The sequence below is a fragment of the Sus scrofa genome, chromosome 6, assembly GCF_054392235.1.
Source record: "Sus scrofa isolate SSC_HxYL_T2T_F1_AM1 chromosome 6, Sscrofa_HxYL_maternal_Yorkshire_Landrace_v2.0, whole genome shotgun sequence".
NCBI lineage: Eukaryota > Metazoa > Chordata > Mammalia > Artiodactyla > Suidae > Sus > Sus scrofa.
Genome location: NC_139388.1, coordinates 139509031 through 139524654, shown reverse-complemented (window position 1 = coordinate 139524654; position 15624 = coordinate 139509031).

Here is a 15624-nt window from a genome sequence, read left to right as displayed (position 1 = left end):
GCTGCCATCATTTCACAATATTAATAGCTTATGATTCCTGACGTGGGGGGAGATATTGAGCATGTGCTGTTGGCTCCTAGTCTCATGAAGAACACTCTTAATTGTCCTCCCCCCCCCAAGTGTGAATTTTTCAGCAATGATGTGGCACGAGTGGGTTCAATTTAATCAAAGTTTTCCAGGATCTTTCTTGCTAGGAGTGAATCATTGGGGTTTTTGGTGAATTATGGGAGGAACATGTGCATTTTCATGTCTGTAGTGTGCGGTGGCAATGTGCTGTCAGACAATCAAGTGAGATTTTTTTCCAAAGTAGTTTAATTTCTTTATTTATTTTTTTCCTGTCTTTTGTCTTTTTAGGGCCGTACCCATGGCATATGGAGGTTCCCGGGCCAGGGATCGAATTGGAGATTTAGCTTCCGGCCTACACCACAGCCACAGCAATGCGGGATCCTCAAACCACTGAGCAAGGCCAGGGATGGAACCTGTGTTCTCATGGATACTAGTCAGGTTCGTTAACCACTGAGCCATGACAGGAACTCCCCAAAGTAGTTTAGTTTCTTTCCTAGCTCTTTACAGTCTGCCTTCTTCATATATTTTGAACCTTCTTTCTTTCTTTTTTTATTTTTGTCTTTTTAGGGCCTCATCCATGAGCATATGAAAGTTCCCAGGCTAGGGGTCGAATCAGAGCTACAGCTGCTGGCCTACGCTACAGCCACAGCAATGCCAGCTCTGAGTCTCATCTGCAAGCTACATGGCAGCTCACAGCAACGCCAGATACTTAGCCCACTGCGCAAGGCCAGGGATCGAACCAGTGTCCTCATGGATACTAGTTGGCTTCATTACCACTGAACTACAACGGGAACTCCTTGAACCTTATTTCTTATTCTCACTTTGGCACTTTACACTTCAGTGACATGGTGTTTGACAGGCCCCTGAAAGCATCATACAAGTGGTGACACCAAAACTATTACATAGGAGAGGCTTAGGTCAGGCAGTCAGGTTGGAATAAAGGACTGGACCCTAACCTTGAAGTTTCATTTGTATAGCAAGTTTGCTATTTATAGGTGGAAGGGGTATTGCCTCCTGATGATTACGCCAGGCTTCTAATAATTCGGCTAAGACCCTTGGCATCATCTTTGATGTGTCTTTTTCTCCCTCTATATCTAATCCTTTAGCTCTCTTTCTGACTCTACTTTCAAATATATCAGTAATTACATTCCTCCCTCTCATCTTCATGGCTACCATTTTTGTCCAGGCTGCCATCACCTCTTGTTGAGATGTTGCAATAACCTTCTAACTGGTCTCTGTAATTACATTTTTGCTTTTATAGTCTGTCTCCAACATGTCTTTTTAAAATTTTATGATGATTTTTACTTTTTCCATTATAGCTGGTTTACAGGGTTCTGTCGATTTTCTACTGTACAGCAAGGTCACCCAGTTATACATACATGTATACATTCTTTTTTTCTCACATTATCATGCTCTTTTATAAGTGACTAGAAATATAGTTCCCAGTGCTATACAGCAGAATCTCATTGCTTGTACATTCCAAAGGCAATAGTTTGCATCTATTAACCCCAAATTCCCAATCCAGCTCACTCCCTCCCCTTCCCCTTCGGCAACCACAAATCTGTTCCCCATGTCCATGATATTCTTTTCTGTGGAAATGTTCACTGAAGCCCTGTTCAGAATAGCCAAGACATGGAAACAATGTAAATGTCCATTGACAGATGAATGGATTAAGATGTGGTCTATATACATAATGGAATACTACTCAGCCATAAAAAAGAACAAAATAATGCCATTTGCAGCAATATGGATGGAACTAGAGACTCTCATATTAAGTGAAATAAATCAGAAAGAGAAAGACAAATACCATATGGTATCACTTATATCTGCAATCTAATACAGAGCACAAATGCACCTTTCCATGTCTTTTAGGCCTTGTTTCTTATTCTCACACAGTTGCCCAAGTGATCTTGTTAAAATGGAACTCTGATCATGTTATTCCTCTGTAGAAAACCCTCTAATAACTTTCTAGTTTTACTCAGAATCAAATCCACAGTTCTTAAAATGCCCTACCTGTGTTAAGGAGTAGGTCCTATTCATACTAAGTTAAAGGACCTCTCAACCCATTTCTTACATCATTAACCATTTCAGCATCAGTGCACTGTCCCAAACACATTGGCTTCTTGCTGTTCTTTGAGCGTTTGTGAAATGCTCATGGCTTTTGCATATGCTTTCCCATTGTCTGGACAGTTTTTCACTTGAGGATCTATATGGTGTCTTTCTCCCTCTATCCCTTGCTTCAAAACTTCAGTCATCTCACTTGCCCTTTCAACTCTTTTGACTTTGCTTATTTTTTCCCACTTCTCGAAACCATTCTTTTGGCTTCTGGACATTACACTCTCTTGGAATTATTTGTACATGTTAACTATGAATTTTTGGTCTCTTTTATGGTCTGTCATTCCTCTGTCTACCCCTTAATGGCCAGGTGTTCATTTCCAATCTTCAGTAATTCTTGCTACCTATTGTTTTACTATGCTACCTATTTTTATTTGTATTATTATTTATATTATTAAATAATAATTATTCATTATTTTATTATTTATTATTAAATAATAACATTATTTTAATATGCTACCTATTTTTTATTATTAATAGGTACAATATTTTATGCTACCTATTGTTCTACCTATTGTTTGCAATATTATCCTCTCCGAGGTTTTAAATTACCACTTCAGTGCTCATAAGCTCTAGCCCAGCTCTTTCTCTGGAGATTCATATGTATAGGTCCTGCCTTCTGCTGAACATCTAGATGCCTCATGGACACCTCAAAATCAGCATGTTTAAAAAGAAGTCATCTTCTTTATTAAAAGAGCACTTTCATCTAAATTCTCTATGTCTGTGGCGTACCTAGTTGTTACTTCGGTATTTAGTTGAAAGTTAATCTTGATTCCTCCTTCCCCTTCATTCCCCGCAGTCAATTAATCATCAAATTCTGCTGGCTGTACCTCTTAAACAATTCTCAGATTTGTTCCTCCCTCTTCACATTTATTACCTGTGATGGGTTGAATGGTGGTTCCCAAAAGAGAGGTTCACATCTAAATCCCTGGAGCTTGAAATGTTATGTTATGTGGAAAGAGTCATGGCAGGTGTAATTAAATTAAGGATCTTTTTTTTTTTTTTTTTGTCTTTTTGCTATTTCTTGGGCCGCTCCCGCAGCACATGGAGGCTCCCAGGCTAAGGGTCGAATCCGAGCTGTAGCCTCCGGCCTACACCAGAGCCACAGCAACGCAGGATCCGAGCCGCGTGTGCAACCTACACCACAGCTCACGGCAGCGCCGGATCCTTAACCCACTGAGCAAGGGCAGGGACCGAACCCGCAACCTCATGGTTCCTAGTTGGATTCGTTAACCACTGCACCACGACGGGAACTCCAAATTAAGGATCTTAAGATGAGATTATAAGAGAAAGGAGGAGGGAGAATTGTGACAGAAGAGAAGAAGACACAGAAACACTGAGTAGAAGGCAAGATGAAGGTAACGACAGAGGCAGAGGTTGGGGTGTTGTGGCCATAAGCTAAGGAAGCCAAGAAACGCTGACAGCCACCAGGAGCTGGAGAAGACAAGGGTTCCTCTCTAGCACCTCCAGAGACTTGATCTTGGAGTTCTGGCTTCCAGGAGTGTGAGATCGAGAGACAATGAATAGCCGTCCAGTTTGTGGTAATTTGTGGCCACAGGAAACTAATGTGTGGCCTTTGTTGGTTCAGATCCTTGTCTTAGATTCACGTGACAGCCCCTCCTGGTCTCGAGGCCTTCAGTCTTAGCCCTGTTCCATTGTATCTTCCACTGTGCAGCAGAGTAGAGTCAAAGTAACATTGACCTTGTCCTGTCCGTGCTTAAATCTCTCTAATTCCCCTCCGTACATCGTGGATTCTCTCTTCTGCAGCTTTGATGGTTGTATAGCCCGGATCCCTGTTTTTTGTTTGTTTTTGACCCCATTGATTGGTCGTGCAAACTCTTACACTTGAATCAATTCAGCCTTCCTCTTTCTGTGCTTCTGCATTTAGGCTATTGGAAAAATTCATGTAACTGGATGAATTTCTGCCTCTATGAATTTGTTGTCCCGAAATCCAGATGGTCATCCGATCTCAGAGGGACCTTCAAAACTGTACAGTAATGCGATTAGCTCCCTTTCCTAATTATCCCTATTGTAAAATTTCATCATTGCCCTGAAATCTCTTCCACTGTTTTGTTTGGCTCCTGCTCCCCGCCAAATGAATGGTCAGCTTGCCTTGACTTTTATGAGAGAATGTCAAGGTTCTTGTGACAGAATTTCCCAGCTTCCTGTCCCTATCCCCATCAAGTGTCATTGCTTCTTCTCAGCTTTCTTCCAGTTTCTGAGAAAGACATATGCCCTCATTCTTTCTGTACTGCCAAATTTCTCTTTTCTTTTATGGAAATTATCTCCAGGACTCAATTTATTATTTCCTCTTCTGTTCCATTTTTAGCTTTTTCCATGGGTGCCTTCCCTAGTGCTGATAAACATGCTGGTGTCTTGTTTTTGTTTGTTTGTTTTTTTTTTTAAACTATCATTCTTTAACACCTATGAAATTATGTGAGAAGACATTTTCAGAGATAAACTAAACTATCTTTAAAAAATAATGGTGGACTCAGTCAAGGCATTGAAAAGATCTGTGAACTTATTTTTGCTCTCTCTCCTTTTATCCAAGGAAGAAAATTAGACACATTAAAGAAACATACTGTCTGCCAGTGTTACCAGCTACTTACTGATAATAACTTTTCTTCCTCTGTGGCTGGAAAGAAGGGTAAATTACGTTGCTGTGGGCGACAACCCCCCACCTTTGCAGTCCTGACTTACTTAGCACTGACTCCTACTAGCACCATCTACTAATGAGTTTGTAACTCGCCTTTGTCCGAGCTGATCAGAAAATGTGCATTTCCATTATGATCACATATGGCATTTAAAATAGTTTCTTTTTATCTCCAATAATTTATAGATGCAAAATCCTAGAGTGTTTATAAATTTAATAAAATCCCTAAGTTCCTTTTTAAGCATTTGCTTTTTTTTTTCCTTTGGAAGGAAAAAAAAAGACTCCTCCTTTTCATGTCTTGGGTTGAATCCTTTTTCACGCTTCTCCTTTTCATGTCTTTCAGGGAATCCTTGTGCTACATGCATTGCCAGCATCAGTATATCCAGAGGTTACCATCTGCATCGAGAGCACATCCTTGCTCACAGAGAGAGGGGACCTGGAGAGGGGAGATGCTAAGCAATGGAAGAGCAGGTAGTGGGGTCCAGTTGTTATCTTCCTTTAGCAGTGACAGTGTCATGTTTCTTTTTGAAATTTTTTATTTTATTTTTTTTGTCTTTTTAGGGCTGAACCCAAGGCATAGGAAATTTCCCAGGCTAGGGGGGTCGAATTGGAGTTATAGCTGCTGGCTAAGCAATGCCAGATCTGAGCTGCATCTCCAACCTACACCACAGTTCACAGCAATGCCAGATCCTTAACCTACTGAGTGATGCCAGGGATTGAACCCACATCCTCATGGATACTGGTCATGATTGTTACGGCTGAGCCATGATGGGAACTCCTCTGTTTGAATTTTTAATTGAGGAAAATCAGTTGAAACTATACATTATTACACAACTGTAATTCTTTTCTCTATCCTCTGTTTTCCAGATTTTTTTTTGTTTTTGTTTTTGTCTTTTGGTCTTTTTAGGGCCGCACCGTGGCATATGGAGGTTCCCAGGCTAGGGGTCTAATTGGAGCTGTAGCCACTGGCCTTCACCAGAGCCACAGCAACTCGGGATCCGAGCTGCGTCCGAGACCTACACCACAGCTCACAGCAACGCTGAATCCTTAACCCACTGAGCAAGGCCAGGGATCGAACCCACAACCTCATGGATCCTAGTCTGATTCGTTAACCACTGAGCCACGACGGGAACTCCTCCAGATTTTTTTATAACATTTTCTTAGTTGCCTGTCACTGATAGGAAGTTTAGAACTGTGCTTATTGTTTTTATCAAAACTCGATGCAGCATTTAAAATAGTTTTTTTTTTTTCTTCTCCTATGGATGAGTGTGGTAAATAGAATAAGGGTTCCCTAAAAGATGTTCACGTCCTAATCCAGGAACCTACAAATATGTTACTTTACATGATGAGAGGCACTTTGCAAATGTTAAGATCTTACTCAAATTAAGATCTTGAGATAGGGAAATTGTCTTGAATTATCTGGATGAGCCCAATGTAATTACAAGTATTCTTATAGGAGCGAGGCAGGAAGGGCAGAATGAAAGAGTTGGAGAAGGAGCTGTGATGATGGAAGCAGAGGTCAGAGTAATGTTATTGCTAGAAAGAGCCATGAACCAAGAAAGGAGGTAGCCTCTGGAAGCTGGAAAAGCAAGAAACAGAGTATCCCCTGAAGCCTCCTGAAAGAACACAGCTCGGCTCGTACTTTGATTTTAGCTCCGTGGGACTCTGTTTTAGACCTTTCTAAAACTGCAGGATGACAGATCTGTGGTGTTTAAGCCACTAAATTTGTGGTAATTTGTTAAAGTAGCAACAATAGACCAAAACCCTGGGCTTTTAGTAAGAACCGCAATGTGATTTTCATTCCTTTAACCTCGGGCTTAGTGACACATTATTTCAGATCCTATCCTGGGAGCCCTGTCACTTTAAGATGCTCTCACAAGCTCACCAGAGCAGCTGAGGGCTCACTTACTCAGAAACCACCATGACTGATTCATTGTCTTATGGGCTTTCTCTTGGATCCCTATCCTCACCTTCTTTACTTTGTTCTGTGTTCTCTGGCCACTGTTTTGTCCAGATACTTGCCCTGACCTGCATCCAGGCTTATGAGTTCGTTTCTCACTGCGACATGGCTAATGAGTCTTGGAATTCTCAGCTTTTTCTCTGTCTGATTTGGAGTAGCCATGCATATCGATCCTTTCTGGCTTACCCCTCCTTGTGAATCTGATAAGATGACTGGCTTTTTTTTTTTTTTTTTTTTGCATAAAGAGGCCCTCAACTCTTGGTGCCCTGTTGGGATTAGGTAATCCAATCAGCAGTTTTGGCAGTGTTCAGATGCTTGTGTTCCTGCTTCTGTTAGCAGTTGTGCCTGGTGATTTGACTCTATCCTCTCATCATGCATTCATTAAACGGTAATTTGTTACGGAGCTACTCTATGCCAAGAACTAGGATAGAACCTAAGGATGGATAGATTAATAAGATTTGATCCACATCCTCAAGGAGTTCATAGTCTAATGCAGAAGACCAATACAGGGAGAGATAATTGCCAGACAGTGTGGTACGGGCAAAAATGGAAACATGCATAGACCATCACTGATCCTAGAGAAGAGAGGCTACTGTGAAGTAGTGAGGGTGGGAAAGCTTCCTGCAAGGAGGAGATGCCTCAGTAGAAACTTAAAAAGAAAGAATGGGAGTTATCCAGGCAGTGGTAGGAGGTGTGTCGGGAGGAGGGTGTGAATGGCGGAGACTGAATATAGTGATAGGGCTTCAGAATAAGAAGGGGCACATTGAGCAAAGGCATAGGGCAGCATGGGGCTGTGCAAGGAGCAACCAGCACTTACTCGGTATTGAAGGACTGAGTGTGAAGCAGAGCATTGAGGAGGAGAATGGTGGAGAAGTAGATGGGGGCCAGACCTCAGAGCGCCTACATGCTCTGGTCAGGAGCTTCAACCCTAGCATCTGGCTGTCCATCTTTAGAGTATGTAAGAATCATTCATTCAGTTCATCAGCTCTATTCCAAACCCTGGGGGATCAGCGATGAACAAGAAGGTAAACCTACTGCCCTCTGGAACCCAGCGTAGCAAGGGAGACAAGGTGGTAAGCATGATGAGAAGAGGTGTCGGGGCGGCTCGTAAGCTGAGTGAGGGTCCAAAAAAGCCTTTCCTGATGATACAACTTCTGAGCTGAGTTTGGATGATGAGGAACTTATTAAAAAGGGAGCTCTCTAGCCTCCGACTTCAAAAAATCTTCTTCCCTAGATCTGGGCAGACCCAAGAAACTGCCTTTCACACAACATGGTAGTTGAACCTGGTACAGGTGGATTCATCACAGGGTTCTGGTTTTTTTTTTTGCTTCTGCAAAATGGGTCTCAGATGTTGGACTTCTCCTGATTCAGAAGGCTCCAACCACAAATAGCTTCACTGAGATGTTGTAACACACGTGATGCTTAAGAAAAACACTATTGCAATGACTTAGTGCTGTTTTACCCACATCGAGATGTCTCTTGAATGATTCAGAGAGAAATGCTGGATGGCATATGGTGAGAAGAAGTTTGGAAAGTTTCCTTTGAAAGGCTGAGTAATGTGAGAACATGCTTCCATCAGGGCTAAAGGATGGGTGAAGATTCTGTTCCTTAATTCCTCCATCAGCTCCCATCAGCTCCCTGCTCCAGAGCCCCACCGCTTTCCAAGAAAATGGGGCTCAACTGCTTAATCATAGGCAGAAATTTTGGCTGAGGGTACCTCCAATTCCTGTAGCATCTCTGCAAAACTTCCCAGATGCTAAATGATGGGCAAGTGATTTATATCTTTTTATTCTAGGAAGCAGGGTAGTGTAGTAGAAACAGCATTTTTTGTGTCTATATTTTTTAATCTAATTAATTTACTTAAGCAATTCTATAGTGCTTTATTTTTTTTGTCTTTTTTTAGGGCCACACCTATAGCATGTGGAGGGTCCCAGGCTAGGGATCCAATCAGAGCTGTAGCCGCTAGCCTATCCCACAGCCACAGCCATTCCAGATCCAAGCCACATCTTCAACCTACACCACAGCCCATAGCATCGCCGGATCCTTAACCCACTGAGCAAGGCCAGGAATCGAACCCTCAACCTCATGGTTCCTAGTTGGAGTCATTTCTGCTGCGCCATGACGAGAACGCCCTATAGTGCCTTATAATTTTCAGAAGTTTCACGCACATAATTTCATATAATTGGATAGTGATAATAATCGCTTTTTCGAATCCTCTAACCCTGTATTGCCCCTCCTCCTTCCCTCTCCCTGCTGGTAACCACTGATTTGTTTTCTACATTTTTGAGTCTGCTTATTTTTCAGAAACAGCGTAAAATTTGAAGCCAGGCTTATCAGTGAATATTTACCTACTTTGTACCAGGCCTCATGCTAGGTTCTTAGAAAACAAAGGTAAGGTCTTGTTCTTGATTTCTAGACACTCCCAATTGAGTAGAGGAGACAGACAACTTTAATAACCACATGGTAGTGAAATGATAGTGCTCACAGGATACTGTGGAAAAAGAGATGAGATATTTAGGAAAAAAGAGTTCCCTTTGTGGCTCAGTGGTTAATTAACCCGACTAGGATCCATGAGAATGCAGGTTTGATCCCTGGCCTTGCTCAGTGGGTTAAGGATCTGGCGTTGCTGTGAGCTGTGTTGTAGGTCACAGATGCGGCGTGAATCTGGCATTGCTGTGGCTGTGGTGTAGGCCATCAGCTATAGCTCTGATTTGACCACCTAGCCTGAGAACTTCCATATGCTGCACGTTCGACCCTAAAGAGAAAAAAAAAAAAAAAAAAATATATATATATATATATATATATATATATATATATATAGAGAGAGAGAGAGAGAGAGAGAGAGAGAGGCAGAGAGACAGAGAGAGACAGAGAGAAAGAGAGAAAGAGATGAGACATTTAGCCAAGCCTGGAGTGAGGGCTCACAAAGAGATAAGCCCTTAGCTGGGACTTGCAGCTTGGGCAGAAGTTTAACTGAGAAAGGAAAGTGATCTTAGGGCACATTTTATTTCTATCTTTTCTACTCTGTTTCATTTCTTTTGTGTCTTACCACAGAGTCTCTTTATGGTGTGTACACAGCAGGTTTGTGGTCTGATAGAATCACTGTTTACATATCTTCATTAGCGTCTTAATTGATTGGAATGAAAAGATCACTTATTTCTGGTTTGGATGACCTAAATGGGTGATTTACTCAGGGTTTCCTAATGGGTCATGTTCAAAGCAGAATACATTTATTTGCAATGAACTTGTCCTTTGAAGTGATACCCAGTCTCGCCATAAGCTTTGTTTGAAGCCTTTATCAGTGCACAGTTGATTGTTTTGGGATGCAGTATGGGCAGAGTGGATAACCACAGATGTGGTGACCCATTTATGGACCAGTCTGTGACAGAATGGGCTGCTGGCCTTGCTCAGTTCCTAGAGTCAACAGTCTGCACGCCTCCACCCTTGCCCTCCCCGCCCCTGCAGCTGATTTTTGTTCTTTTGATGGTTCTTACCCTGAATCTGATAAACACCAGGACTCTTTAAGAAAAATGCATAAAAGGCAAAAATGATTAATGTTGGAATGTGCAGAGATTTTCCCCACCACCTCTGTGTCTTGCACATAGAATCCTCAGTCTAGGTGATTTTTTTCTCTTTTTCTCCCTTCAAAGATTTGTTTTTTGCAGAAGAGAAACTAGATTGATCTCCATGATAAAGTTCTTAGAGTGGAAGGGAAGAAGGGATGGGGAGAAGAGAAAGGCTTTGGGCAATGGAGGGTTGGTGCAGGAATGTTTTTTCCTGGAGGTTTTGAGGAAAGAAATCCTGGTCTAACTGTAGGAAAGGACTAAAGTGGGCAGGAGAGTAGAAGGTATTTTGGTAAGTGCTCTTACGCATTATGTGTTTTGAGTCCGTTTGAGCAAGATGAGTAAAACATGGGGCTTCTGAATTTTTAAATTTATTTTTGGCATTGCACTGTGCTTCTTGGATTTAACAGGACTTTGAAACTAAATCACTTTATGGGTAAATATGTATCCTCATGTGATTCTGTAAATACAGCATTGAGGAAATTGTGAAACACCCCACCCAAGCCTGTCTCTAGGCTCCAGATTAAGAATGTCTGTTTTGAGGTCTGGATTACAGAAATAATCTGCTAACTTGTCTCTTTATCACTACTTTCCCTCTTACCCAATCTTTTCTGGATACTAGCCACATTGTTCTTAAAATATAAATTAGATTATCTCATTTCTTTGCTTAAATCCTTTTAATGGCTTTCCTATTTACATAAGTTTCATGGGCTAAATTTTGCCCCCTGAAATTCATGTATTGAAGTCCTCACCCCCAATACCTCAGAATGCAACTGTATTTGGGGACAAAGTCTTTAAAGGAGTAATTAATTAAAATAATGTTTTTAGGATAAGCCGGAACAATCTCGAGAAAGAACAAAGCTGGAGGTGTCGTGCTCCAGACTCAGGCTGTACTGCAAAGCTATGGTAATCAAATATGCACCTCAGTGTTCATAGCAGCATTATTTATATGAGCTAAGATATGGAAGCAACCTAAGTGTTGGTTTCTTAGTGTATGGTACTGCATAGAAATAGACACATAAAATCAATGAAACAGAATAGAGAGCCCAGAAATAAATCCATGAATTTAGGGCCAGTTAATCTATGAGAAAGGAGACAAGAATATACAATGAAGAAAAGACAGTCTCTTCAATGAGTGGTGTTGGAAAAACTGGACAGCAACGTGTAAAAGAATGAAATTAGAACATTTTCTCATGCCACATGCAAAAATAAACTCTAAATGGATTAACTCCCTAAATGTAAGACAGGAAACCAGAAACTCTAAGAAGAAAACTTAGGCAGAACACTCTTTGATGTAAATCATAGCAATATTTTTTTGGACCTGTTTCCTAAGACAAAGGAAACAAGAGCAAAGATAATTGGAGTTCCTGTGGCGGCCCAGCAGTAACAAACCCAACTAGTATCTTTGAGGATGCAGGTTTGATCCCTGGCCTTGCTTAGTGGGTTAAGGATCTGGTGATGCCGTGAGCTGTGGTATAGGTCACAGACATGGCTTAGATTTCTTGTTGTTATCGCTGTGGCGTAGGCCAGTGGCTATAGCTCTGATTTGACCCCTAGCTTGGGAACTTCCATGTGCCGTGGATACAGCCCTAAAAAAAGCACACACACACAAGTAAAAATAAACAAATGGGGCCTAATTTCACAGCAAAGGAAACATTGACAGTACAAAAAGACAACCTACTGAATGGGAGAAAATATTTGCAAAGGATATGAATGATAAAGGGTTAATATCCAAAATGTATAAACAGTTCATAGAATTTCATATCAAAAAACCCAAACAATCTGGTTAAAAAATGGGCAGAAGACCTGAGTGAACATTTTTCCAAAGAAGACATGCAGATAGTCAACAGCCACATGAAGAGATGCTCAGCATTGCTAATCATCAGAGAAATGCAAGTTAAAACCATAATGAGATACCACCTCACACCTGTTAGAAGAGCTATCATCAAAGAGAGCACAGGTAACAAATGTTGGCAGGGAAGTGGAGCAAAGGGAACTCTTGTACATTGTTGGTCAGAATGTAGATTGGTTTAGCCACTGTGGAAAACAGTGTGGAGGTGTCTCAAAAAACTAAAAATAGAACCACCATATGATCCAACAATTCCACTCATGGGTATATATCTGAAGAAAACAAAAACACTAATCTGGAAAAATATGCACCTCAATGCTCATAGCAACATTATTTATACAAGCCAAGATATGGAAGCAACCTAAGTGTCCATCAACGGATGGGTAAAGAAGATGTGGTATATATTTACAATGAAATAATAATTAACCATAAAAAAGAATGAAGATTTTCCATTTGCAGCAACATGAGTGTTAGGTGGAGGGTTTTATGCTTTGTGAAATAACTCATACAAAGACAAATACTTATATGTGGAATATAAAAAAATCAAATGAATGAATGAATATAACAAAACAGAAACAGACTCACAGATATGGAAGACAAACTAGTGGCTACCAGTGGAGAGTGGGAAGAGAAGAGGGGCAAGATAGGGGTAGGGGATTAAGAGGTACAAACAACTATGTATAAAATAAGCTGCAATATGTTACATAGCATAGAGAATATAGCCAATATTTTATAGTAACTTTGGATGGAGTATAATCTATAAAAATTTTGAATCACTATGTTGTGCACTTAAACTAATATAGTATTGTGAATCAACTATATACCTCAATAAAAAATGAAAGACATCTTCCAATCCATGAAAAAATCATGGCATACTCATGCAATGGAATAGTATATAGCAATGAATATGAACAAACCAGTGCTATGACAATAGGAATTAATCTCATACTTACAATATTGAGTGAAAGAAGACACACACAAAATAATATATATTGTAGGAGTCCATATATACAAAGTGCAAAAGCAGGCAATAATAATCTATGGTGCTAGAAATCAAAATAATGATTAAGACTGGGGAATAGGGAAAAGGTAGTGATGAGGAGGGACATAAGGGGGGCTTCGGGAATCTGGTATAGTTCTATTTGTTGAGCTGAGAGATGTTTGCTGGTATATTTATTTTTTGATGATTTATCAATCTATGCAATATAGCTTTTGCATTTTTGTATGTAATATCACAGTTGTCATTTCATTAATAAAATATATGTATATACAACAATGGGCATTCATTCATTTGTTACCAGTGACCTACATGTTCTAAATCTAATGGACAATTGCACTGCTCACCTTACTTGACCTCGTCCTTCTGGCTTGTAAATGTAGGAGTTCCTTAAGATCCTAGGCACACCGTTCTTGTCTGACTTTCTAGTTTTCCCAAAATGCAAATGAATTACTGCCCATATTAATGTTTGTAGCCTAGACTTTTGTTGAAGTTTAAGGTGGCTGGAGGAACTTAAACTTCAATGTACCCAAGTCAAAATTGGCAATCTTCCTTCCAAAGCCTGCTTCTCTTTCAGTGTTTATAGTTTCAGAGACTGGCACCACAATCCAAAGAGCTGTGGAAACCACCTCACCACTGTTTCCAATATATGACTAAACCCTCCTTTGATCTTACTGCCTAAATATCTCTAAACTTTCCCCACACATCCCTCCATCTTTACTACTGTCATCAAGTCCAAGCCACCACGTTCTCTGGTCTGCACTGTGAGTGCAATTCTCTCTGATGGGTTTCCCTTTATTAACTCTTGCTTGTGTCCTGTCATTTTTCATGCTATATCCAGAATTATACTTCAAAACTAGAAATGTAATCATACTGTTTTTCTGCTTACAACCACTTGATGGCTTCCCATCGCCTTTGTTAATAGAGCCTTCAAGTCCTTGTTTGTCTTCTTGGCTGCTTTATCCTGAGTCTCTTTCTTTCATCTCCTTTCCAGTCCATGTGTTTTCATCATTTCCAGAAATGGCTCATTTTCCCCTCTCTGCTCAGGTTTTGTGGCTCTGTGCTCCCAAGTAACTGTCTACCCCACATCTCACCTCACTCTATGTCGCTTAAATCACTTCAGTTTGTCCCTCTTTGCTTGTTAGGTCAGCTTTTTTTCCCAGTGATTTTTTATTTTAATTTTTAAAATTATAGTTGATTTACAATGTTCTATCAATTCCTGCTGTATAGCAAAATGACCTAGTCGTATATATACACACAATTCTTTTTCTCACATTACCCTCTATCATGTTCCATCGCAAGTGACTAGATATAGTTCCCTGTGCTATACAGCAGGATCTCATTGCTTATCCATTCCAAGTGCAATAGTTTGCATCTACTAACCCCAAACTCCCAGTCCATCCCACTCCTTCCCCTTCCTCCTCGACAACCACAAGTCTGTTCTCTATGTCCATGAGTTTGTTTCTTTTCTGTAGATAGGTTCATTTGTGTCTTATATTAGATTCCAGATGTAAGTGATATCATATGGTATTTGTCTCTCTTTTTCTGACTTACTTCACTTAATATGACAGTCTCTGATTCCATCCATGTTGCTGCAAATGGCATTAGTTTGTCTTTTTTACGGTTGAATAATATTCCATTGCTTATCTGTACCACATCTTCTTAATCCATTCATCTGTCAGTGTCATTTAGGTTGCTTCCATGTCTTGGCTATTGTGAATAGTGCTGCAATGAACATAGGGGTGCATGTATCTTTTTCAATGAATGTTTTGTTGGGACAGATGCCCAGGAGTGGGATTGCTGGATCATATGTTAGTTCTATATTTAGTTTTCTGAGGTACCTCCATACTGTTTTCCATAGTGGCTGCACCAATTTACATTCCCATCAACAGTGTAGGAAGGTTCTCTTTTCTCCATATTCTCTCCAGTGTTTGTTATTTGTAGACAGGTCAGCTTCTTAAATGTATTTTTCAAAGCACTGAACACAGGTTATAATGATATTTGGGTGATTAGACAAACCACCTGCATTATTTAGGACAGGATAGAATATTATGCAGTAGCAAATAACCTCAAATCTCAGTGACTGAACGCAACAAAAATATATTTCTCCTTCATGCTACTTTTCCAGCACAAATTGGCAGGGAGAGCTCTGTGGACCATTGCCACTCAAGAACCAAGGCTGATGAAGAATCCATCAATAAATGTTCCATAATCACCTTATCAGAGAGAAAAGAATATGGGGACAGGAGCCATGACTTATCATTTTAGCCCAGAAGCAATACCTGTCCCTTCTCTACATAGCTTGTTGGCCAAGGCAAGTCAAACATCCTACAATGTATTTGGAAAGAGGAAAGGTGGAAATGTTTGTTGAATAGCACTGGTGACTGCCGCAGCAGCCTCACAGGGAGGCTTCCATGAGTC